Source organism: Pristiophorus japonicus, chromosome 11 (genome assembly GCF_044704955.1).
Source record: "Pristiophorus japonicus isolate sPriJap1 chromosome 11, sPriJap1.hap1, whole genome shotgun sequence".
In the NCBI taxonomy this organism is placed as follows: Eukaryota; Metazoa; Chordata; class Chondrichthyes; family Pristiophoridae; genus Pristiophorus; species Pristiophorus japonicus.
The window spans coordinates 193,764,724-193,788,467 of record NC_091987.1 but is presented as its reverse complement, the minus strand read 5'-3'; the positions used below and the strand labels follow the sequence as shown (position 1 = coordinate 193,788,467).

The 23,744-nt window shown below is 43.6% G+C and overlaps 1 protein-coding gene across 1 annotated transcript in view; it reads left to right on the top strand.

The window, feature by feature from the left end:
• The window catches only part of igsf9bb (immunoglobulin superfamily, member 9Bb), a 777,241-nt gene that overhangs the window by 45,729 nt on the left and 707,768 nt on the right, over positions 1-23,744 (top strand). The gene's annotated exons all lie outside the window — the stretch shown is intronic.

The window sequence follows — 23,744 nt, the reverse complement described above, 5'->3', positions numbered from 1 at the left end:
GATTAGGAAAAGGGAAGGTGCAACGAGACCTGGGTGTCATGGTACATCAGTCATTGAAGGTTAGCATGCAGGTACAGCAGGCGGTTAAGAAAGCAAATGGCATGTTGGCCTTCATAGCGAGGGGATTTGAATACAGGGGCAGGGAGGTGTTGCTACAGTTGTGCAGGGCCTTGGTGAGGCCACACCTGGAGTATTGTGTACAGTTTTGGTCTCCTAACTTGAGGAAGGACATTCTTGCTATTGAGGGAGTGCAGCGAAGATTCACCAGACTGATTCCCGGGATGGCGGGACTGGCCTATCAAGAAAGACTGGATCAACTGGGCTTGTATTCACTGGAGTTCAGAAGAATGAGAGGGGACCTCATGGAAACGATTAAAATTCTGATGGGTTTAGACAGGTTAGATGCAGGAAGAATGTTCCCAATGTTGGGGAAGTCCAGAACCAGGGGTCACAGTCTAAGGATAAGGGGTAAGCAATTTAGGACCGAGATGAGGAGAAACTTCTTCACCCAGAGAGTGGTGAACCTGTGGAATTCTCTACCACAGAAAGTAGTTGAGGCCAATTCACTAAATATATTCAAAAAGGAGTTAGATGAAGTCCTTACTACTCGGGGGATCAAGGGGTATGGCGAGAAAGCAGGAATGGGGTACTGAAGTTGCATGTTCAGCCATGAACTCATTGAATAGCGGTGCAGGCTCGAAGGGCCAAATGGCCTACTCCTGCATCTATTTTTGATGGTTCTATGTTTTCTATGTTTCTAACTCCCTTTTGAATATATCTAACGAACTGGCCTCAACAACTTCACAGAATTCCACAGGTTCACAATTCTCTGGGTGAAGAAGTTTCTCCTCGTCTCGGTCCTAAATGGCATACCCCTTATCCTTAGACTGTGTCCCCTGGTTCTGGACTTCCCCAACATCAGGAACATTCTTCCTGCATCTAATCTGTCCAATTCCGGCAGAATTTTATATTTTCTATGAGATCCCCTCTCATTCTTCTAAATTCCAGTGAATATAAGCCTAGTTGATCCAGTATTTCTTCATATGTCAGTCCCGCCATCCCGGGAATCAGTCTGGTGAACCTTCGCTGCACTCCCTCAATAGCAAGAATGTCCTTCCTCAGATTAGGAGACCAAAACTGCACACAATACTCAAGGTGTGGTCTCACCAAGGCCCTGTACAACTGCAGTAAGACCTCCCTGCCCCTGTACTCAAATCCCCTAGCTATGAAGGCAACATGCCATTTGTCTTCTTCACCGCCTGCTGTACCTGCATGCCAACCTTCAATGACTGATGTACCATGACACCCAGGTCTCATTGCACCTCCCCTTTTCCTAATCTGTCACCATTCAGATACCTCGAGGCTCCAGGCTTGGACATGCCTTGGGGCCGCATTGCCCCCTTCATGACTGATGCCAAGTGCTGACAAATTTCTACCCCGGCTTCTTTCGAAGAATTTATACCCGAGCACTGTTAATCTGCCCAGTGATTTCCCCCCCCACCCTCCCATATCATTGTATGTACAGCCTCATTCTCGTCTATGCCCTTTGTTCACTTATCATTGGTTATGACAGCTCTAGACACATCGAAAATAGAAACAGAGAAAATAGGTGCAGGAGTAGGCCATTCGGCCCTTTGAGCCTGCAAAGCCATTCAATGAGTTCATGGCTGAACATGCAACTTCAGTACCCCATTCCTGCTTTCTCGCCATACCCCTTGATCCCCCGAGTAGTAAGGACTTCATCTAACTCCTTTTTGAATATATTTAGTGAATTGGCCTCAACTACTTTCTGTGGTAGAGAATTCCACAGGTTCACCACTCTCTGGGTGAAGAAGTTTCTCCTCATCTCGGTCCTAAATTGCTTACCCCTTATCCTTAGACTGTGACCCCTGGTTCTGGACTTCCCCAACATTGGGAACATTCTTCCTGCATCTAACCTGTCTAAACCCATCAGAATTTTAATCGTTTCCATGAGGTCCCCTCTCATTCTTCTGAACTCCAGTGAATACAAGCCCAGTTGATCCAGTCTTTCTTGATAGGCCAGTCCCGCCATCCCGGGAATCAGTCTGGTGAATCTTCGCTGCACTCCCTCAATAGCAAGAATGTCCTTCCTCAAGTTAGGAGACCAAAACTGTACACAATACTCCAGGTGTGGCCTCACCAAGGCCCTGCACAACTGTAGCAACACCTCCCTGCCCCTGTATTCAAAACCCCTCGCTATGAAGGCCAACATGCCATTTGCTTTCTTAACCGCCTGCTGTACCTGCATGCTAACCTTCAATGACTGATGTACCATGACACCCAGGTCTCGTTGCACCTTCCCTTTTCCTAATCTGTCACCATTCAGATAATAGTCTGTCTCTCTGTTTTTACCACCAAAGTGGATAACTTCACATTTATCCACATTATACTTCATCTGCCATGCATTTGCCCACTCACCTAACCTATCCAAGTCACTCTGCAGCCTCATAGCATCCTCCTCGCAGCTCACACTGCCACCCAACTTAGTGTCATCCGCAAATTTGGAGATACTACATTTAATCCCCTTGTCTAAATCATTAATGTACAATGTAAACAGCTGGGGCCCCAGCACAGAACCTTGCGGTACCCCACTAGTCACTGCCTGCTATTCTGAAAAGTACCCATTTACTCCTACTCTTTGCTTCCTGTCTGCCAACCAGTTCTCAATCCACGTCAGCACACTACCCCCCAATCCCATGTGCTTTAACTTTGCACATTAATCTCTTGTGTGGGACCTTGTCGAAAGCCTTCTGAAAATCCAAATATACCACATCAACTGGTTCGCCCTTGTCCACTCTACTGGAAACATCCTCAAAAAATTCCAGAAGCTTTGTCAAGCATGATTTTCCTTTCACAAATCCATGCTGACTTGGACCTATCATGTCACCTCTTTCCAAATGCGCTGCTGTGACATCCTTAATAATTGAGTCCATCATTTTACCCACTACCGATGTCAGGCTGACCGGTCTATAATTCCCTGTTTTCTCTTTCCCTCCTTTTTTAAAAAGTGGGGTTCCATTGGCTACCCTCCACTCCATAGGAACTGATCCAGAGTCTATGGAATTTTGGAAAATGACTGTCAATGCATCCGCTATTTCCAAGGCCACCTCCTTAAGTACTCTGGGATGCAGTCCATCAGGCCCTGGGGATTTATCGGCCTTCAATTCCATCAACTTCCCCAACACAATTTCTCGACTAATAAGGATTTCCCTCGGTTCATCCTTCTTACTAGACCCTCTGACCTCTTTTATATCCGGAAGGTTGTTTGTGTCCTCCTTAGTGAATACCGAACCAAAGTACTTGTTCAATTGGTCTGCCATTTCTTTGTTCCCCATTAAGACTTCCCCTGATTCTGACTGCAGGGGACCTACGTTTGTCTTTACTAACCTTTTTCTCTTTACATATCTATAGAAACTTTTGCAGTCCATATTAATGTTCCCTGCAAGCTTCCTCTCGTACTCTATTTTCCCTGCCCTAATCAAACCCTTTGTCCTCCTCTGCTGAGTTCTAAATTTCTCCCAGTCCCTGGGTTCGCTGCTATTTCTGGCCAATTTGTATGCCCCTTCCTTGGCTTTAATACTATCCCTGATTTCCCTTGATAGCCACGGTTGAGCCACCTTCCCATTTTTATTTTTACGCCAGACAGGGATGTATAATTGTTGTAGTTCATCCATGCGGTCTCTAAATGTCTGCCGTTGCCCATCCACTGTCAACCCCTTAAGTATCATTCGCCAATCTATCCTAGTCAATTCATGCCTCATACCTTCAAAGTTACCCTTCTTTAAGTTCTGGACCATGGTCTCTGAATTAACTGTTTCATTTTCAATCCTAATGTAGAATTCCACCATATTATGGTCACTCTTCTCCAAGGGGCCTCGTACAACAAGATTGCTAATTAATCCTCTCTCATTGCACAACACCCAGTCTAAGATGGCCTCCCTCCTCATTGGTTCCTCGACATATTGGTCTAGGAAACCATCCCTTATGCATTCCAGGAAATCCTCCTCCACCGTATTGTTTCCAGTTTGGTTAGCCCAATCTATATGCATATTAAAGTTACCCATGATAACTGCTGTACCTTTATTGCATGCACCATCTAATTTCCCGTTTGATGCCCTCCCCAACATCATTACTACTGTTTGGAGGTCTGTACACAACTCCCACTAACGTTTTTTGCCCTTTGGTGTTCTGCAGCTCTACCCATATAGATTCCGCATCATCCAAGCTAATGTCTTTCCTAACTATTGCATTAATCTCCTCTTTAACCAGCAATGCTGCCTCACCTCCTTTTCCTTTTATTCTATCCTTCCTGAATGTTGAATACCCCTGGATGTTGAGTTCCCAGCCCTGATCGTCCTGGAGCCACATCTCTGTAATCCCAATCACATCATATCTGTTAGCATCTATTTGCACAGTTAATTCATCCACCTTATTATGGATACTCCTTGCATTAAGACACTAAAACCTTCAGGCTTGTTTTTTTAACACCCTTTGTCCTTTTAGAATTATGATGTAGTCCAGCTTCATGGGGGAATTTAGTAAATATTGCAGCTTCAGATTCCTTGATGATTAATTACTGCCCTTCTTGAGCCATAAAAATCATGAAGTTTCCAAGTTTGGGCCTCGGTCACCACTGAGTCACCTGATTTCAGCCAGGGCAGCATCTGGTTTCCATATCCCTGAGAGTGGGAAGGGGAAATCAGCTACAGTTCCTGCTCCTTGTTACGGTCAACTGGCTCCCGCTGGAAAATGCAGATGTGTGCACATCCTCCCACCCTGCTTCATCTAATCTTAGCAGCAATTTTTCTGTGTACAGCTATGGTCACCTGACATCTTTTACAGAAACAAGGTAGGAGCTTGCCTTCCCTCCACTTGGTAATCAAGAGGAATGTAAGGTTCAGATGAGATAGACAGGCCTGTCCTATTTCTCCAACCAGTGGAAGAGCCCCAATAGGAAAAGTCCATCCATTGCATCAAGCCCGTTCCTTCCACAGATCATGGGCATCTCCTCAATCCATTTTGTTACCTAAATGAAAATTCTGTAGAATTTCTTCTTGATCAAGAAGAAATTCTACAGAATTTTCATTCAGGTAACAAAATGGATTGAGGAGATGCCCATGATCTGTGGAAGGAACGGGCTTGATGCAAAGGTTATAGAGCAAAACTCTGGGATATCTATCCTTCAACCCTGGCAGGTTATGTTCAGATGGCATTACCTTGGTTACAACAGGACAGGAATCACTGAGTTCCAGAGAATGCAGCTGTCCCTCTCTCTAACTATACATGTGACCTCAGACCCAGTCCGAACCAAATATTTATCCAGTTCTTTTTCGAAACAGCTAAAATTAAGGTTCTCTGATATGCAGGAAGAATGTTCCCGATGTTGGGGAAGTCCAGAACCAGGGGTCATAGTCTAAGGATAAGGGGTAAGCCATTTAGGACCGAGATGAGGAGAAACTTCTTCACTCAGAATTTTGAACCTGTGGAATTCTCTACCACAGAAAGTTGTTGAGGCCAGTTTGTTAGATATATTAAAAAGGGAGTTAGATGTGGCCCTTACAGCTAAAGGGATCAAGGGGTATGGAGAGAAAGCAAGAATGGGGTACTGAAGTTGCATGATCAGCCATGATCATATTGAATGGTGGTGCAGGCTCGAAGGACCGAATGGCCTCCTCCTGCACCTATTTTCTATGTTTCTATGTTCCAAGTCAGGGTTTGAAGCCACTTCTGTCTAACAAGGGACAAAACTCCAAATGGAAGTTTGCTGTTCACGAAACCTTGAATAATTATCACTTCCACAACATTTCAACCCATGAATACAACTGCAAGAAAATCAAAGCAAGGACTGTTGAAGTAGAGATTTGCACCCGGAATTTCCAAAGGGGCTGTACCGCTTTGCTGCTGTAACTTTGAGGGATGATTGGTGGAAACCCTGCAGAAGATGGTGAGTGGACATTTGCGCAGTTTCACTGGGAGTTCTGTCAATCTTACAGCAGGATATTGGAGAAATCCCGGCGTTTCGATTGTACTTGGAGAAGTAGGTGTAGTGGACATCACTGCCAAACTTGAGGCTTATAATTCCGTATCTAAAAATCTAAGCTGGCACTGAAGGAGTGCTGCACTGTCGGAGGTGCCGTCTTTCAGATGAGATGTTTAACCGAGGTCCCGTCTGAGATCTCAGGTGGACGTAAAAGATCCCATGGCACTATTTTGAAGAAGAGCAGGGGACTTATCCCAGGTGTCCTGGCCAATATTTATCCCTCAATCAACATAGCAACAAAACTGATGATCTGTCATTATCACATTGCTGTTTGTGGGAGCTGGCTGTTTGCAAATTAGCTGCTGAGTTTTCCACATTACAACAGTGACTACACTTCAAAAAGTACTTAATTGGCCGTAAAGTGCTTTGAGACATCCGGTGGTTGTGAAAGGTGCTATGCAAGTCCAAGTCTTCTTCATATCTTTCTATTCTTTTCTCCTTCATGTGCTTATCTAACTCTCCTTAAATGCATCTTTATTATTCACTCAACCACTCCCTATGGTAGCGTGTTCCACGTTCTCACCACTCTCTGGGTAAAGAAGTTTCTCCTGAATTTCTTATTAGATTTATTAGTGACTATCTTATATTTATATTGAGTATAAAAGCAGAGAAGACCTGCTACAACTGTACAGGGTATTGGAGAGGCCACACCTAGAGTACTGCGTGCAGTTTTGGTCTCCGTATTTAAGGAAGGATATGCTTGTATTGGAGGCTGGTCAGAGAAGGTTCACGAGGTTGATTCCGGAGATGAAGGGGTTGACTTATGGAGATAGGTTGAGTAGGTTGGTCCTATACTCATTTGAGTTCAGAAGAATGAGAAGTGATCTTTTCGAAACATATAAGATAATGAGGGGGCTCGACAAGGTGGATGCAGAGAGGATATTTCCACTCATAGGGGAAACTAAAACTAGGGGACATAGTCTCAGATTAAGGGGCAGCCCATTTAAAACTGAGATGAGGAGGAATTTCTTCTCTCAGAGGGTTGTAAATCTGTGGAATTCTGTGCCCCAGAGAGCTGTGGAGGCTGGGTCATTGAATATATTTCAGGCGGAGATAGACAGATTTTTGAGCAATAAGGGAATAAAGGGCTATGGAAAGCAGGTGGGGAAATGGAGCTGAGTCCATGATCAGATCAGCCATGATCTTATTAAATGGCGGAGCAAGCTCGAGGGGCCAGGTGGCCTACTCCTGCTCTTATTTCTTATGTTCTTATATTTATGGCCCCCAGTCTTGGTTTCCCCCACAAGCGGAAAAACCTTCTTTACATCTACCCCATCAAACCCTTTCACAATTTTAAATTGAAATTTATTTGTGCAACAGTAAAGCCAGCCTCCATGGACATGCAGAATGTGACTTTTGGTGAGGAGTAACTCAATCTCAGTTGCCTATTTCATTTTTAGACTATTTTTGGCTGAACAGCAACCATTTATGGCATCAACCAGTGAACTGGTTGGATTAGTGACCCTTTGCGTGATAGCACTCAATCAACATATACACTGTTGAAGTTAGATAATTAGTGAAGCACTGCGGGTTAATGACTGCCTCTGCTAAAATTAATCCAGCTCCTTCACACTCGGGCTCAGTAATAGTCAGGTCAAGTGAAAATGTCAGCAGCAGTAGCTGCTCAAATAGAATGTTCCACTTGAAAAACTGATATGATTTTAATTGCAACATTTACAGATTTATTTTAGAAAGTTATCTGGATACTGGGACCATCAGGGTAGCTACCTCAGTAGGTTGGTGATTTTGTGGGGTTTAGTCATTATCCGTGTGGGCTTCGGGAGGTTTTTTCCATTAAATGAATGGTTTCCCCCATGTTAGTCTATTTTACCTTCTCGGGGGTGTGGTGTAGGGTAGGGGGCTTGCTTTGTACATGCCTCCTTAAAGGGGCTCCATCCTGCTTAGTACTTTGAGATACGGGTGGAGATTGCAGGTCAATTTTTTTTAATGTTTTATTCGTTGCCAATCTTTCCAATTCTTTGTCAGATCAACTTGTCAGATCATAAACGCCAAAGGTCACCTTGCACCCATCAAAGATCACTCTGCGCCAATGATTTTGCTCTTAGCCATTTGACATATACTGAATCCCAAGTATCTCCATCAAATGTTCTCAGTCCTCAAATAGCGCAATGTGCCCAATGACAAAACCTATATAGGTCTGTAGCACCTGTATCGGTACAGTGATGGCACAAAATAATTTGGCCTTTTTGGAGGAGAATTGGCATTTTTAAAAAATGATGATGATACTCCTTTCTTGAGTAAAAGAGAGCTGTGTTGTAAGATATGAGATCAATAACAATGCACTCTGCTGCTAGCTAATATTCTTTACAGGTGAAACCAACAGCTCATAACTGCTGTAATTTGATTCTTCGCAAAGTGGCCATTTACAGATCAGCAGAGTTTAGTGACTAGCACTTACATACTAATGTATCTGTATCCATCAAGGCAATTTTCTTAACTTAATTGCAAGTTGGGCAAAATTTGCATTTAACAGGATGTTACCATTTAAAAAAAAATTGCTGAAGCAAATAACATCTTAGTGGAGCCGCAAAGCTTTAACGGTATGAGTCATGGTCAGTAATCATCTAGCCTTCACTGTCTCATCGCAGCAGAATCGCATTTGTTCTACACCAGGCTCCCACAGAAAAAACCTTCACCCAAGTGCCTGAGCAACCCTCACTCCTGTAAAGATGTGCACAGTACAGTGACACGACACACCATCACCAATGCCCTCTGCACTATCTCAACTACCATGGATTCCCAGCCTTTGATCTGCTATTCTGGACGATCTGGATGAAGTTGAAATCAAGTGCAACCAATTTGATTCCATGGAAGTGTCTTTCGTATCTCTTGATTACTGTATATGGTGTGTTTTCCTGAACTTAGACCAGTGCTGTTTCTCAGTGTTTCCTTTGTGTAAGGAGTGTGTATGGTGGATGGCTGCTGGTACTCTGAGAGCCTCTCTAGGCAGATTTCCTTGTTCTGAGTGTTCACCTTCAGGCAACATCCCTAATATCGCGGCACTGACCACGCTCAATCAGCTTCGATGGACGGGCCACGGAGTACGCCTGCCTGATACAAGACTCCCAAAACAGGCAAGCGAGCCCCAGGAGGGCAGAGAAAATGCTTCAAGGTCACCCTCAAAGCCTCCCTGAAAAAATGTAACATCCCCACCGACTCTTGGGAATCCCTGGCCCATGACCGCTCAAAGTAGAGGAGAAGCATTTGGGATGGCGTTGAACACTTTGAGTCTCTTCGTCGGAAGCCAAGTACAAGCATCAGAAGGAGCATATGACAAACCAAACACCCCACCCACCCGTCCCTTCAGCCACCACCTGCCCCACCTGTGACAGAGTTTGTAGATCCCACATTGGACTCATCAGCCACCTTAGAACTCATGTTAGTGTGGAAGCAAGTCATCCTCGACTCTGGGGGATTGCCTAAGAAGAAGGGTTCTGGGTCATGAAATGCCCCTGCCATGACTGAGGCTATAGTGGTTGGCAGATTCTACCAGCTTTATGGTACATTTCTCACATGTGCGCTTGGGACCTGCGTGGCCTGGAGATGTAGAACAGCAACTGCATTTATGTTTACTCCAGCCAAGGCCCTGTTGCCAGACACGTCCTCGCTACGTCCACTGATGTGCATGGGAGCAGTCCTCTTGGCAGCTCTTGGCTCCCTTAATCTAGCTTCCCAGCAGTTTGAGGCTGGACAGTAAAGCCTCTTGGAGATTGGAACCAAAGGCATGAGCAGCATGAGCATTCACTAGAAATAGTCCCACAGAGACATCTGCTACCAGGACCTTCACTGCAGATGATCCTGCAGTTGGCATATATTCCATGCGGGGTGCCGTTCTGATAAGTGCATGATACAGATGTGGGAGGTGGACTCTTCCACATTTTAGTTACCAGACTTTACAGGATGCTCTGAGCACTTGTCAAATGACTGTCTAGCATGTTCATGTTCAGATAGCCCTGTGAGATTTGAACCTGAGATCCCAATGGGAGCCCCATTCCTGGCCAGGAGCATGTCATGAATATTAAATGAGGCCTGACCCTGGAAGATCCAGCACATTTGACATAGTGCAGGATGTGCAGGTACAACACACCTTGTGCTGTCTTCTGGCTTTAGATAAAAAGCCAGCAGAAGAAAATCTACCCTTAAATGTAATGCGTCTTTTTGGCCTCCTCTATAAAATGGTAACATTGGGCATTGTTTGAAATGTTTGAACAAAATCTCTTATTAGTGAAAACTGTAAACGAAATGATTGCAAACAGAAACCATGTATGCTTATAAGCCATGCCCTTTTTGGAGTGGATACAGAAGCATTGATTTGCTTTTGTTTTCTTCAGTTAATTTAATCAAATGTTTAACTTCTGGTAAAACTAAGTTCAATAAATTAAGAAATCCAGAGATGCATTCCAAGTACTTCCTCAGAGGATGGTTTCCTGGTGTCACAGAGGTTGCTTAGCGACCAGTATCCAAAACTGATTGGTTAAAGAGAGAGATTCTGTGGATAAGGGCGAGTGAAAATCACAAGATCTTTATTACCTTAAATATGCAGATGGTTTGTTGGCAGCAACAGAATAATGACCAGAGATTAAAGCTGTCCAAATCGAGCGAGTCCATTGAAGGACCTGGGGGATGTTCTGCCTGTGCAATCAATCAAAATTCTCTGATTAAAGATAAATATTTGATGTTAGGCTGTAGATGACTAATTAAGTTGGGCATGATTCTCACTGTAATATTTTCAGTCTTGAATCTCTCAGTGATTTATGTCCATTTAATGAACAGGGATGAACAAATAACTATATTTAAATTAATTATTTTTTTTGGCGTAATTTTCTCATCTTTATTGCCTCTGTCCCATCAGTGGAAAGGGCTAAGAGAGAGCATATTAAGCAGAGCATTCAACGACTGAGCTATAAGAGTCACAGTGTTGACTTCATGTTGGTTAGGGTTTATGAGACCTTCATATGAAAAAAATCCTCTGACGTTTAAAGCCATTATCCTGCTTCTATCACCGTCATGGAATTGAGAGTCTAAAGCCAAACAATCATGATGTCCATGCCCATGGAAAGGGATGACTATCGCAACATACCAAGCAGAAAGAGATTTCAGGCCATGACTGAAATAGGGAATAAAGACAGTTTCAAGCAACCAGCATATATTCATGGCAAAGAAAGGGTTATCTAAATTGTTTACCCTTTTGAGGAGCTGGCAAATCCAATTGAAAACAATGATATGGAGCTCTTTATGGTGGGTGTACAATAGATAGTTGGCATTGCTGTCTGCAACTGAATGAATACTTACAGAATAAATAGCAGTTAAAGTAATTGGCACAGCAAGAAGAGAGAGAAGCCTTTTCCAGTGTTGTAAAATGAACTGTTGCAGTTGGCCTTTTCTGAGGAAGTTGCACAAACGAATACATTGGAACACAATTTTCTGCAGTTTGTGTGTTATCTACCTGCTGCTCAATATGTCAAGTGCAATCAATGCTAGTTATACAAAGAAATAATCTGCTATCTCTGGTTGACTTCTGCTATCAAAATTTGAAAAAGAAATCCAAAATACACACCCCTACTTAATGGTCATTGTCACACATGACAGAAACAACACAGCGATAATTTTCCCCAAAAAATATTCTACCATTTCTGGCTCGACCTGTAGAGTTTCGCTTTTAGCTTGTCGCATTTAAAGATGCCAGTCGCAGCTTGAATGCAGGAAGGAGAGGGTAGAGAGAGAGGTAATGGGGAGGGGGGAGCATGAGCAGGGCTCAAGTGTTTTAACTACACAGAGAAGTGGACATATTTAACAGTTATCCAAACAGATTGTTCTTGTTTGCTTAAAGGACCCATAATTATTAAGAATATCATGGCCAGTCTCTAGCTGATTGTATTTCCAGCAGATAGATTGGCATTCTTCTGTAATCGTGATTATAAGTTCAGTGAATTGCTCAGTAATAATAAAACCTCCTTCTAATGAAAGTTAGAAATATCCCAGTGAAGTTAATCATTCAGATGACTCGCTATCATGAGATACCTCTTAGGATGAAATTGTAATGTGGAAAATTGCAGTATGTTTCATGGCGATGCAAGATGATGGAAATGGGAATTATAGTCAGAGATGAATACAGCTTTTCCACTGTGCTAGTCAGATATCACACAGAGATGTTTGGCATTCTTGTTTATCCTTCCGAATGACTCATCTTCTGTTTCCTTATTCTGTTAGCAGCCAGCATGAAATGCACTACTGGGGCATGCTACAAAGCTGCGTTAATTAAATATTTATAAAGTATTTGAACACAAGCCTTCTGTAAGGTTGGGAGAAGTGGATCTTCCTTTCCGTGAGGCTCAGCAACCGTTTGGGTATTTTTAAAATTGTAGAGCTTTGACATTGAGGATTCTGTATTTGATCACTATAAACAACTCTACAAAGACTTGAAGATCACAACTTAGGAGTGTGTTTCTCTGATTTCTTGCTCAGTTACTCTTCCATTTGATGGGCAAAAACAGTCTTTGGGGGTAAAGTCTCTCCTGTAAATAATTTTAATGAAAAAGTTAGCGTGACTACAAAATGGGATGTCCTGTATTGTACTCCCACTGACTATTTCAGTAAAATTATCAACAGGAATTCTTCTCCTCCTCCCGCCACCTCCTCCTTCCCCCAGTACAATGTTGTTGGGTATAGTACAATCGTTTGTTCCTCATACAGTGAAGAACCTTCATCAGAACTCCTCTTCACTGATTTCTATTGATCAAAGCACTCAGTGCATTACAAAAATATTTGTTAGCTTGTTTCTACGAGTAACGTAAATGGTTTTTTATCCAGTTATTGGGTGACCACAATTGGGCAGTGAAGCAGATTGACCATTTAAACCTTCCCATTGATGGCCGCTGCCCAGCAGTTTTTTAGGAGTCCTCACAGCTTCCTGTGTTGCAGGTTGCATCTGAAATTTAAAGCTTTACAAATGCTACAAAATACACTGCTAATTTTTACCATTAAAATTCTCTTATGAGTTGAGGTGAAAATATTTGGTCACTATTGCGATGTAATAAGATAATGGGCCAAAAATTGTGGTCGAAGGCTTCCCGCGGGTGGACACCTCTGACCAAAAGTCCCGGGGGAACATAGGCTTGTGCTCCGAGGCCTGGCTGTGCAGTCCAGCGTGGGGGCCCATGTATTCCAGGAGCGTATGTGCAGCCTGGAATCACGTGGACCGGATCAACCAAGAAAATGGCGTATCCCCATTCACAGTAATGGTGAGTTCCATTTGTATGGAGGTCACCATTTCTATGAATGGGGATATCCCCAAAAACACAAACATTTTAAATAAATAAGGAAAACACTTCACATATTTAAAATTAATTGAAATTGAATTTAATTAAAGGTTTTAGCCAAATTTTTTTTTTGTAATTTTTTTTACTGTTTCTTTTACTAGATGTAAGAATTTGAAGGACATTCGCTGAGCAAGAGTTAGGCAAATAGCCCAAATCTCCACCTGCGAAGGCCCTTCTCCCGGGGATGCATTGGAAATGTCAAAAGAAATGTTGACAGTTCATAAGTGCTGGATTTTGGTGCATGCGCATTGCGTGCCAAGAACCAGCATTTGGATGTGTATGTACATTATACGCGCCTGTAGAAACCGCAAATTTGGCCCGATAATCAACAGGGGGCCCAGTCAAGGAAAAAAGGTAATTGGGATAAGCTTGTGAGTTTAAAAATAACAAGAGAGCTGATCTCGGTGAAGGACAGAGAGGATCACATCATCTTAGAATCACAAGCGTTCCCAAGATCATAATTCATCCTGCAGTTAGCCGTAACTGTAAGAGACATATTTTTTGAAATATGAAGTGCAGATAAATACAATAAATAGAATGATTAAAGGTAAGGGCCAGCCTCACATACTTGAACTTAATATCCCAACCCCCCCAAAAAAACGTTTAACTTAGAGTGAATAATCAAAGTGTAGCTGTAAGGGGACACGGGCCTCATCCATAGCGAGATTACAACCTTTCTTCTGTACAAACTCTATTCAATAACATCACTCTTTGCTGACCTTGCCCTGCCCATTACATCTACCAATACTGCAATGCTAGCTGCGCAGAACTGAGGTTGCCAGTATTTCATGAAGCAAACAATAAGTGAAGGCGGCCCGGCTGAAACCCTTCCCAGTGGCCCAGAGTTCGCCACTAAAGTTGCTGCAGAGTTTGCAGTGGCCCTCCCCTTTGACTGAAGGGGAGAGACATTGTGACGTGCCAGTGCGATGACATCATCAGCACGGCGCTGATGCCTTGCAGCATCGGTCACTCCACCCTGCCTTCACTTCTGCCCCACTATTGACGGTCACTCTGCCCCGCCCCCACTTCCACCCCATGATGGAGCGGTGGGAGGGCCAGAACACAACGAAACCAGTAGGTGCGCTTTGTTTCCGGCGGTGGGCAATTTCAGCCCCCAGCTGTTTTTATGAAATGGAAAAAGCACTGCTAATGCAGTTTGAATACAACACAGTTGAACACTTTTAGAAGTTCAACACCGAGTGGATTTAAATTGAAATGTTCTCTTCACATTGGCTGTGCTTGAGGAGTCTTCACATTAAGTGCAAAATTATTCTTTCCTCCGCTGGCCCTCATCTGTGTCAACAAAGTCTTATCACAGGGACCTGGCTTTTCCAGAGAGACCAAAACACAATACAATCAAAAAGTCACGTGTCTATTTCCTTTCTGTTGTGTGGTCAACACTGATATGTCTTTACTATACAGTATAAATGCACATGAGGCCCATACTTGAGAGAAGGTCACTCTGTGACCAGTTACCTTTATTACCAAGACTTCAAGTGATGAAGGTGTGTGGAGCTTCCCCTTTTATACCTGAAAGTCCAGGTTGGGAGTGTCTCCCACAAGTTCACCCCTTGTGGTCAATGTTCTCAAGGTGTACAACTTAGGTCAGCTTATACATGGGTTACAATGATAGTTGAATACATGACAAACACCCCAGCAGTGGTTCCGACCAGGCAGTCGCCAAATGGCGCTGTTCACAGGCTGTCAGGGCTACTTTGGTCATAGATCAATCTTTGTGGTTTGAATCACTGTGTGACTTCTACTTTTGTTAAATTGCCCTCACCATTGAACATTCACTCGTAGAATTGTGACAATAATGAATCGGTTTTACTCCATAATTCAAAAGCGGAGACTGATCATCCTGGAAATTAGTTTAGAAAGGAACAGTAAAGAAACTCTGGAAATTATTTTAAAAAATACTTTGGACCAGATTTTGCGGTGGTAATGACGGTGAAACTGCCAGCGTTCAGCTTTATTACCCCTCTAAAACTGATCATAACTTCAGGATTTAGCGCATGCGAGGATAAATGAGGAAATCCTGAAGTTGCGGTCAGTCATTCCCTGCTCCGCCATAGGTTGCTCTGTGGAACTCCCCAGAGCCAGCAATCAGCAAAATCACTTATAAGGACAAAAGTTTTGTCTAGTACGATGGAATATCGCTGTCACAAAACCCTAAATCATTAAGCCTTGCTGAAAGAGGTGTAACTGGGTTTCCAATAGTGTACAACTGTTCTGGCCCTGAAAAACAAATGTTATATTAGTCCAATGTCAAATTTTTCCATTAATATGATTAAGAATTACATGTTTTTAATATAATTATTTATTTTTGAAAGTTTTCAATGATATTTCAGATTCTACTTTAATCCTATGTGTATGTCCCAATCTTTATTTCGCTCTCTGTAAAATTTATAAAAAAGTAAATTAGAATCTGTGCATTTTACTTCCTGGTTTGCTGTCTGTGAGAATTCTTCAATGTGATTGGCTGCTTAGCCAGCTTGATGACATCACTGTTGCTGGATGCTGGAGATCTCCTTGAGTTAGCTTCAGAATCAAATTAATGTTGGGAGAGGTGAAATCCATACCACAGAGATCGCTAGATCTTTGTGGGCAGTTTGATTCGAGGTCAGCGTTGAGTGCCGTTGCTTCACCACTGACCGCAAATTCCAGACCATTGAAAGCGATTGGACTGAGTGAAACCAGCAGGGAACTCAGAGGAAGAGCACCGACTGGGGGCATAGTGTGGTATGTTTTGGAAGTGGGGTGGGGTACGAGTACCTGGAAGGATATCATTTTTGTATCTTTACCCGGCCCGTTATTAGCTGAATGGGAATTAATGGAAGTCAGACTGGTTAATACAATGAGCAGATCCAACATCAAATGAATCGACACACCTTTCACAGCTCCTGATCCTTACACTCGTGTTTGCACACAATCACAATCACATACTTGTACACATAAATCACTCTGTTGCCGTGTCACCAGCGTCAGTATTTTTAAGTCTAAATAGCAGTGGCATGAAAACTGACTTAAATGCAGGAAAATAGTGATCATCGTTCGTCTTAGTGGTCATCATTAGTTTTAGTGACCATTAGCAGGCCGGGGCCATTGGAGGGAGCAGTGTGCGTTAGCATACCACTGCAGGGAGCAGCGTGTGCTGCTGCAGGAGGGCGATGGCTGTGAAGCCAGGTCACTGATTGCAGTGTGGGCAGGCACAGCAGGAGAGGCGAAGGAGTGGCAAAAGTCCATAGAGGGAAATGACCGGGGCCCAGAAGAGACATGAATCTGGGGCCCAGAAGACGCGAGGGCCCAGGGGCAGCACGGGCCAGCCCACACTGCGATATTTGTGCGTGCTCGGTCTGTGCAGCAGAGCTGGTCTCCAGTTAGTCTTGGGTAATCCTTGCCACTGGACCAAGACCTAGCTCTGTCAAGCCCGTGTGGTGGCTGGTGTGCAACAGCCACCCCATGTTAAAAAAATCCAAGCACAGCATCTTCCACCCTTCAAAATGTAGATTGGGATCTTGAATATTAGGTCCTTCATTGAAACACCTGTGAACTCATCCCTTTTTGGCGTGGAAGCAAGTCATCCTTGTTTTGGGGGACTGCCTATGATGATGATGCTGAGTGGGCAGAACTATTATCTTCTCACTGTTTTCGATGAGAGTAACCAAGGAGTAGTGCAAAATTCCCAGCAATCTATGGAGTGGCTTAATTAATGGTGCAAGTCATTTACTCCAGATCTTCCTCATTCTCCTCGCCATTCTGATTTGAGAGTGCTTGGATGTTCCATTCCCCAGGGGGAAAAAGCCCTCAAAACGGTAAATATAAAATGAATAAGGCAAAAAACATGATCCTTTGCAGAAAATATGGCTGCCTGGATTGAAGCATTATCAGGTGACTATAAAGGAAAGGAAAGAACTAAGCCAGCATGGACTGGTTGGGTGGAAAGGCCTGTTTCTGTGCCATATATCCTATGTAATTCTATGTAATCCTATGTTCTATGGTGACTATGCCGTAAATGCACTATTATAATGGCGCAAGTCTGCAGGAAAATCTGGACCATTATCTATTCTACAAAGTGTACTCTGGGAGTGCGGTGAGCACATCACTGGACAGCAGTTAATTGAGCTATAAATTGATGGGTCTAGGGTCAATAGATTTGAATAGCTTGATATAGTGAGAAAATGATTGCAGTTTGTGTGAATGAATTTTGATCATTGAGGCAACAGGCTGTATCTTGAGTGCAATAAAGAGAATTAAAGATGTTTATTGACTTGTTGTGTACGTATCTAATGGATATGTAAGCTAGCGTGTGCACTGCTGTTAAGATATTTCATCAACAAACTGGAATTTTTCAACCAAAGGAGGAATCATTTATGTACCACCTCATTGCCACTTTCTGAGCTGTATATTCAAATGTACTCGAGTAAAACTTAAAAATCTTTCCCTTCCCATTGACCGATCATGTGCTGCCTGCCATTGTATTTCCTCACTAACTGCCTCCTTCCTTTCCTTTAGAGCCACCTGATAATGCTCCAATCCAGGCAGCCATATTTTCTACAAAGGATCATTTTGGTTTTTTTGCCCAATTATTTTATATTTACCATGGTAAGGGATTTTTTTCCTGTGGAATGGAACACCCAAATGTTCTCAAATCAGGTAGAGTTAGGTCTTATTAAAGCTCCCTCAGCTCTGCCCCACAACCTCGGAAAAGCACTCCCTACTGCAGCAGTGTGACAGTTTTTCAGCCCACAGACCAGTTGTGTGTAGCTTATCTGTGTGAGTTTGCCACTTCATGCCGAAATAGTGGATAAATTTGTTCTGTGGGCTGGGTGATGATATTTGGAATTGGATTTAGATCTCTCAGTCTCATTTCATATGCGACACTTCCAGCCAGCAAACAGGAAACATCTCAACAGTCTACGCAGCATTTGAAGCCAAGTGCCAGAGACGAAAGGTCTTAGTGCAGTTGTACAAGGCCTTGGTGAGGCCTCACCTGGAGTATTGTGTTCAGTTTTGGTCTCCTAATCTGAGGAAGGACATTCTTGCTATTGAGGGACTGCAGCGAAGGTTCACCAGACTTATTCCCGGGATTGCAGGACTGACGTATGAGGAGAGACTGGATCAACTGGGCCTGTATTCACTGGAGTTTAGAAGAATGAGAGGGGATCTCATAGAAACATATAAAATTCTGACGGGCCTGGACAGGTTAGATGCAGGAAGAATGTTCCCGATGTTGGGGAAGTCCAGAACCAGAGGTCACAGACTAAGGATAAGGGGTAAGCCATTTAGGACTGAGATGAGGAGAAACTTCTTCACTCAGAGAGTTGTTAACCTGTGGAATTCTCTACCGCAGAGAGTTGTTGATGCCAATTCGTTGGCTTTATTCAAGAGGGAGTTAGATATGGCCCTTATGGCTAAAGGGATCAAGGGGTATGGAGAAAAAGCAGGAAAGGGGTACTGAGGTGAATGATCAGCCATGATCTTATTGAATGGTGGTGCAGGCTCGAAGGGCCGAATGGCCTACTCCTGCACCTATTTTCAATATTTCTATGAAAGGCCAGGTTCTAACCCACTGCACCACTCAGTCTGCAATATCTGAAGGAACCACACAAGCAACTTGCACAGCGCTACAGCAAACCAAATTTATTCAGATGCTTCATTAAATAAATTCCATATTATAATAATTTACTTCATGTATATGACCAGGAATTGTGAAATTGAGAAAATGTATTAAGTGTGCATTCACAGAATACAGTATTTGTATGTAAATGCAGTGTCTGTCAGATCTAGTAGCATAGGTGAGATGCTATGACTATCGGAGTACTCTTGAGAGGCTCTATGGCCTACTCCTGCTCCTATTTCTTACGTTCTTATGACCCGTTCCCTCCGCATGCTTTGACAGTGCAAAGAGGTAAAGCATCCAATGATGCGCCTCAGTCTAACATTTCGGTTTCCAACAGATCTATCCTTATTGCCTATTAAGGTTTAAATTATGAGTGGCTTTGTGATTTGGATTAATATTTATTGGGAACTGGATTCAAAATGTCGAAACTCATTTTATTTGGGCATTCATAATGCTGTGTGGCTGAACTTAAGTCCAAGGGCTAGATTTTCGGCTTTGATGTTTTTGGGGCAATAATGGCGGCGGGGCAGGAAAATTAGAGCCCGGGAATGGTTTACGCCTCAGTCATTATGTTTGTGCAGCTGGGCCCTGCATCAGGGGGCACAACACTAAGGGAGGCATTGTACATCTCTCTTGGACACGAGGATGGGAAACTCCCGAGCTAAAGAGCCAGGTCGGGTGCGATCCGAGAGACGCCTGTGGAGCGGGGGGGGGGAAAACTTAAAAAAACCCACAAACATTCCCAAAACATTGCCCAACGCCACCACAACACAAATCGCAAAAAAAATTAAAAGAATAAACAATCACACCTACCTTAGGAGTCCGTAACTTATCTCTTCGCCGATGGGATCGTTGGACCGCCGATTCCCCAGGCGGTCAGTGTGAGGCGTGCTTTCCGGCGGACAGGTCGGGCAATAGAAAGTTAAGAGATTTGATAGAGGTGTTCAAAATCATGAGGAGTCTAGACAGAGTATATAGAGAGAAACTGTTGCCATTGGCAGAAGGGTCGAGAACCAAAGGACACCGATTTAAGCTGATTGGCAGAAGAACCAATGACGACATGAGGAGTAACCTATTTACGCAGCGAGTGGTTAGGATCTGCAATTCTCTGCCTGAAAGGGTGGTGGAGGCAGATTCAATTGTGGCTTTCAAAGAGGAATTGGTTAAGTATCCGAAGGAAAAAAAAATGCAGGGATACAGCGAAAAGTGCGGGGGACTGGGACTAGCTGAAGTGCTCTTAGAGAGCCAGCATGGGCTTGATGGGTCGAATGGCCTCCTCCTGTGCGGTAACCATTCTATGATTGCATGATAGTGGTAGATCATGGCGGAATTGCCCACCATTTTACATTATGTGCTGGTGCCGGGCGAGGTTCATTGCTGCAGGAAGATGTAGGCTACTCTACATCTCCAGTCACCACTCCAGTTTGGTTACTTTATTCCAATTGCTTGATGTATAACTGTATTTTTATAAACTTAGGTGAAGAGTTAAGGCCCATAGAGCAGGACAGCACCTACACTGGAAAAGATCAAGGAGAAGTTGAGGTAAATCAAGAGGTATTAATGAGGTCCTACCACATTTAGATTTAAAAACCTATAATGGGGAGGGAACAAAGAGAGGTAAGGAGCTAGTGATTATAAGAGGTGATGATAGGCTTTGAGAAATTATTCTTGTATAAATGTTTTGTGATTTGTTAGTTAGATGTTGCTTATAACCTTTCATGTTAGTCTGGTCTATTAGGCAGGCCAACAGAGAACCAAAGTAATGGTGGTACAAATCCATTTGTTATGTTGCCACTGCTAAGGTTTTAAGTTCTTTTTGGCTGCCATTAATTCATAATAATCTTTGTTATTAGGAATGAATCTGTGAAGCGATAGATTGAAAGCCTTATTGCTGGTCGTCAATCATTAAGGGCAGTGGCCTTAACTACTATCCAGGAATGAGATCCATAGAGTAGACACAGGAGAATGAAAGAAAATGTTAATATTAAAAAAGGAAAGAAAAACAGAAAACAGACTGAAACCTACAGCAGAGCATTGGTCCATTGAATGGACATTACTGAGATATAATGTAATATTCACTCTATAATCCTCTAGTTATGCATGAGTATGCTGAAACAAACTATACACGGCACACAGCAGTCTGTGATTTGGCCTCATTTTCTGCTGGTTATTTAAAAGCTGGGCTACTTGTAACTAATTGCATTGTGAATTCAAAGCAAGGAAAACATCAATAATGAACATCTTGTAAACACGCGCTGCCTTTGGAGCTGACTGTTCCCACCACTTTCAGTACCAGTCGAATAATTGCAGTTGAGAAATGGCAGACAGTGTGCTATGTGGAGCTGCCACCCGCTCTTACGTTGCTGGACCGACCGTCTTCCAACATCGCTTTTATCTCGTGAACAGACTGCCATACAGATTCTCAGCTGCTTCCTGTTATTGACTCTGACCTTCTCGGCTTCGTACGAGCCACTCAATTACATTAAGGTCAAGGTTGTGCAGGGATGAGGAACATTAACCTTTTTCTGATTAAATGCCTGCTCCTATCTGGGTGACTCAATCGAATTATCACTGCATAAGGTGTGCTCCAGATGCAGTTATAATCTACTTATTGCAAGTTTGTGCAAATCTGTCTTAAAACTTGCTGCATGTTGAAGTCATTTAGCCTGCTCCAGAGAAATTATCTGGCTCACAGTCGCATAGTTAATGTACTGTTTTTTTTCACTGATTTTTCAAGCTTGATAGACAATGGCTGGATCTTGCCTACCTCGGCGGGTCCAGTGCGGGCGGTTTCCATGGGGGATTGCCACCCCGCTGCTGGCTCCATCCCGCTGTAGAAAATGAACTTAGCTTAATGAGACCTATTAAGCCCGCCCAGCGCGTTACCCGGCCCAATGAGTTGGAGCGGGTCTGGTGATGTCATTCGGAATTCTTAAAGGGACCGTGGCCACATTACATTTGAAGTCGAATCTAACATTGTGGGTGCTGAATCTTTACGATACAATAATTTAATAAAAGTTATATATGAGTGACAAAGAAATATTTTAATAAAATTATTAAGTAATATGACGCCATCTACAAATACGATCAAGAACATAATTAAAAAAGTTCATTAATTGGGAAGTTATTGATGCTTTAGTCACCAATCTGTAGACTTTTGTATCAGTAAGTGGTACAAATAATAGATGTGTGTGAACAGGTCATTCATAAAGTTAAGCAGATTTTAAATGTAATTGTAAAGGGATGGATTTACAGGGCCCGAAATTGCCCATTGCCAAAACGGGGTGCACCTCCATTTTTGAAAGTTTTTCTCTGCCGCAACCCATACAATGGAGACGCCGTCGATATTCGGCACTTTGAATTTTTTTTCCGGTCGGGGCAGTCGTTCTGGTTGCGGGACGGAAGTGCCCTTGCAGCGGGTCGGCTGCCCTGACCAATCATCAGCGCCGCGCTGACAGGTCACACCATCCCTCCCCTTTAGTTAAAGGGGAGGGTCACTGAGCGCTGCATATTTTTCACATAGGTTCTCTGGGCCACCAGGGAGGGTTTCGGCCGGGCCAGCGGCCTGGCACCCAAGAGTGGCACCTGGAAGTTGGCTGACAATAAAAAAGAACATGGCGTCGTCGGCAGCGCCACCTCCCCTTTAAGGGCAGTTGCCCCACTGACCAACAAAAGGTGCACCGACAGACAAAGCTATCGGGGAAACCGACCGGCGATGGCATCGCTCCCACGGGGCAATTCCGCCAGAGGGATATTTCCCGCAGGGCAATTTTGGGAAGGGGTCACTGCCGGTTGGTAAGGGGTCGGCGTGTGCACACCGAGCGGGAAAATGGTCCCCTACACCACACCGACCCTGAGGAAAGGCAATGTTTAAAATGGCGGCCCCGCTACGGAGACTCGGCGGCCATTCCGCGCCACCCCATGGCCGCCGCTTTCAGGCGGCCAGAGGTCTTATCGGAAGGGGCAATTTCGGCCCCACAATCTTATGCAAGTTCAACAGAAGAGCTGCGGAATCCCTGACAAACAGTGCAGGTGGTGCTTACAATGTGTTTCTGGGATTTCTGCAGTTCTTCCGTTGAAGGTAACAATGGACAAGTGAGAGAACCTCTGCAGAAATTCACCATAAAGTCTCAGACTGAAAACTTTAATTAGACATATTCAGGGATTGAAAGCAAATTGAATCAGTGGAATGCGTGATGAGAATGAAATTGTTACGGTTGCTGACTTGATTTAATGTGTAACTGGACAATCGCAGTATACTGTGAGAAAAACCTGACCAGAAACAACACAAAAATGTATTTAAATGGTATATGTCATTTTTTTCTAGTGCAGATCAATTCGCTGCAATTACTTTTGAGTTGGAAGGCAACACCCGAGAATGGCCAGTGAAAAATTTATTTCCCTCACCATCCAGGGTAGCACTTTCATCCCTTCAGGAATTTCTGAATTAACATTTACCAGTAGCTTTTCAAGTAGAACAGAATCAGCGTGTTTTTATTTTGGTTTTCCATGCTGTCAAGTAATCAGCTGGAGCAATGGCCACGAAACTCACGCCTCAAGTTGACAGATGTGGTTCCCGAGCTGTGTAAATCCCGTGGACATGCATCATCATCATCATAGGCAGTCCGTCTGAATCGAGGAAAACTTGCTTCTATTCCTGCAGTGAGTTCTTTGGTGGCTGAACAGTCCAATATGAGTGCCACAGACTCTGTCACAGGTG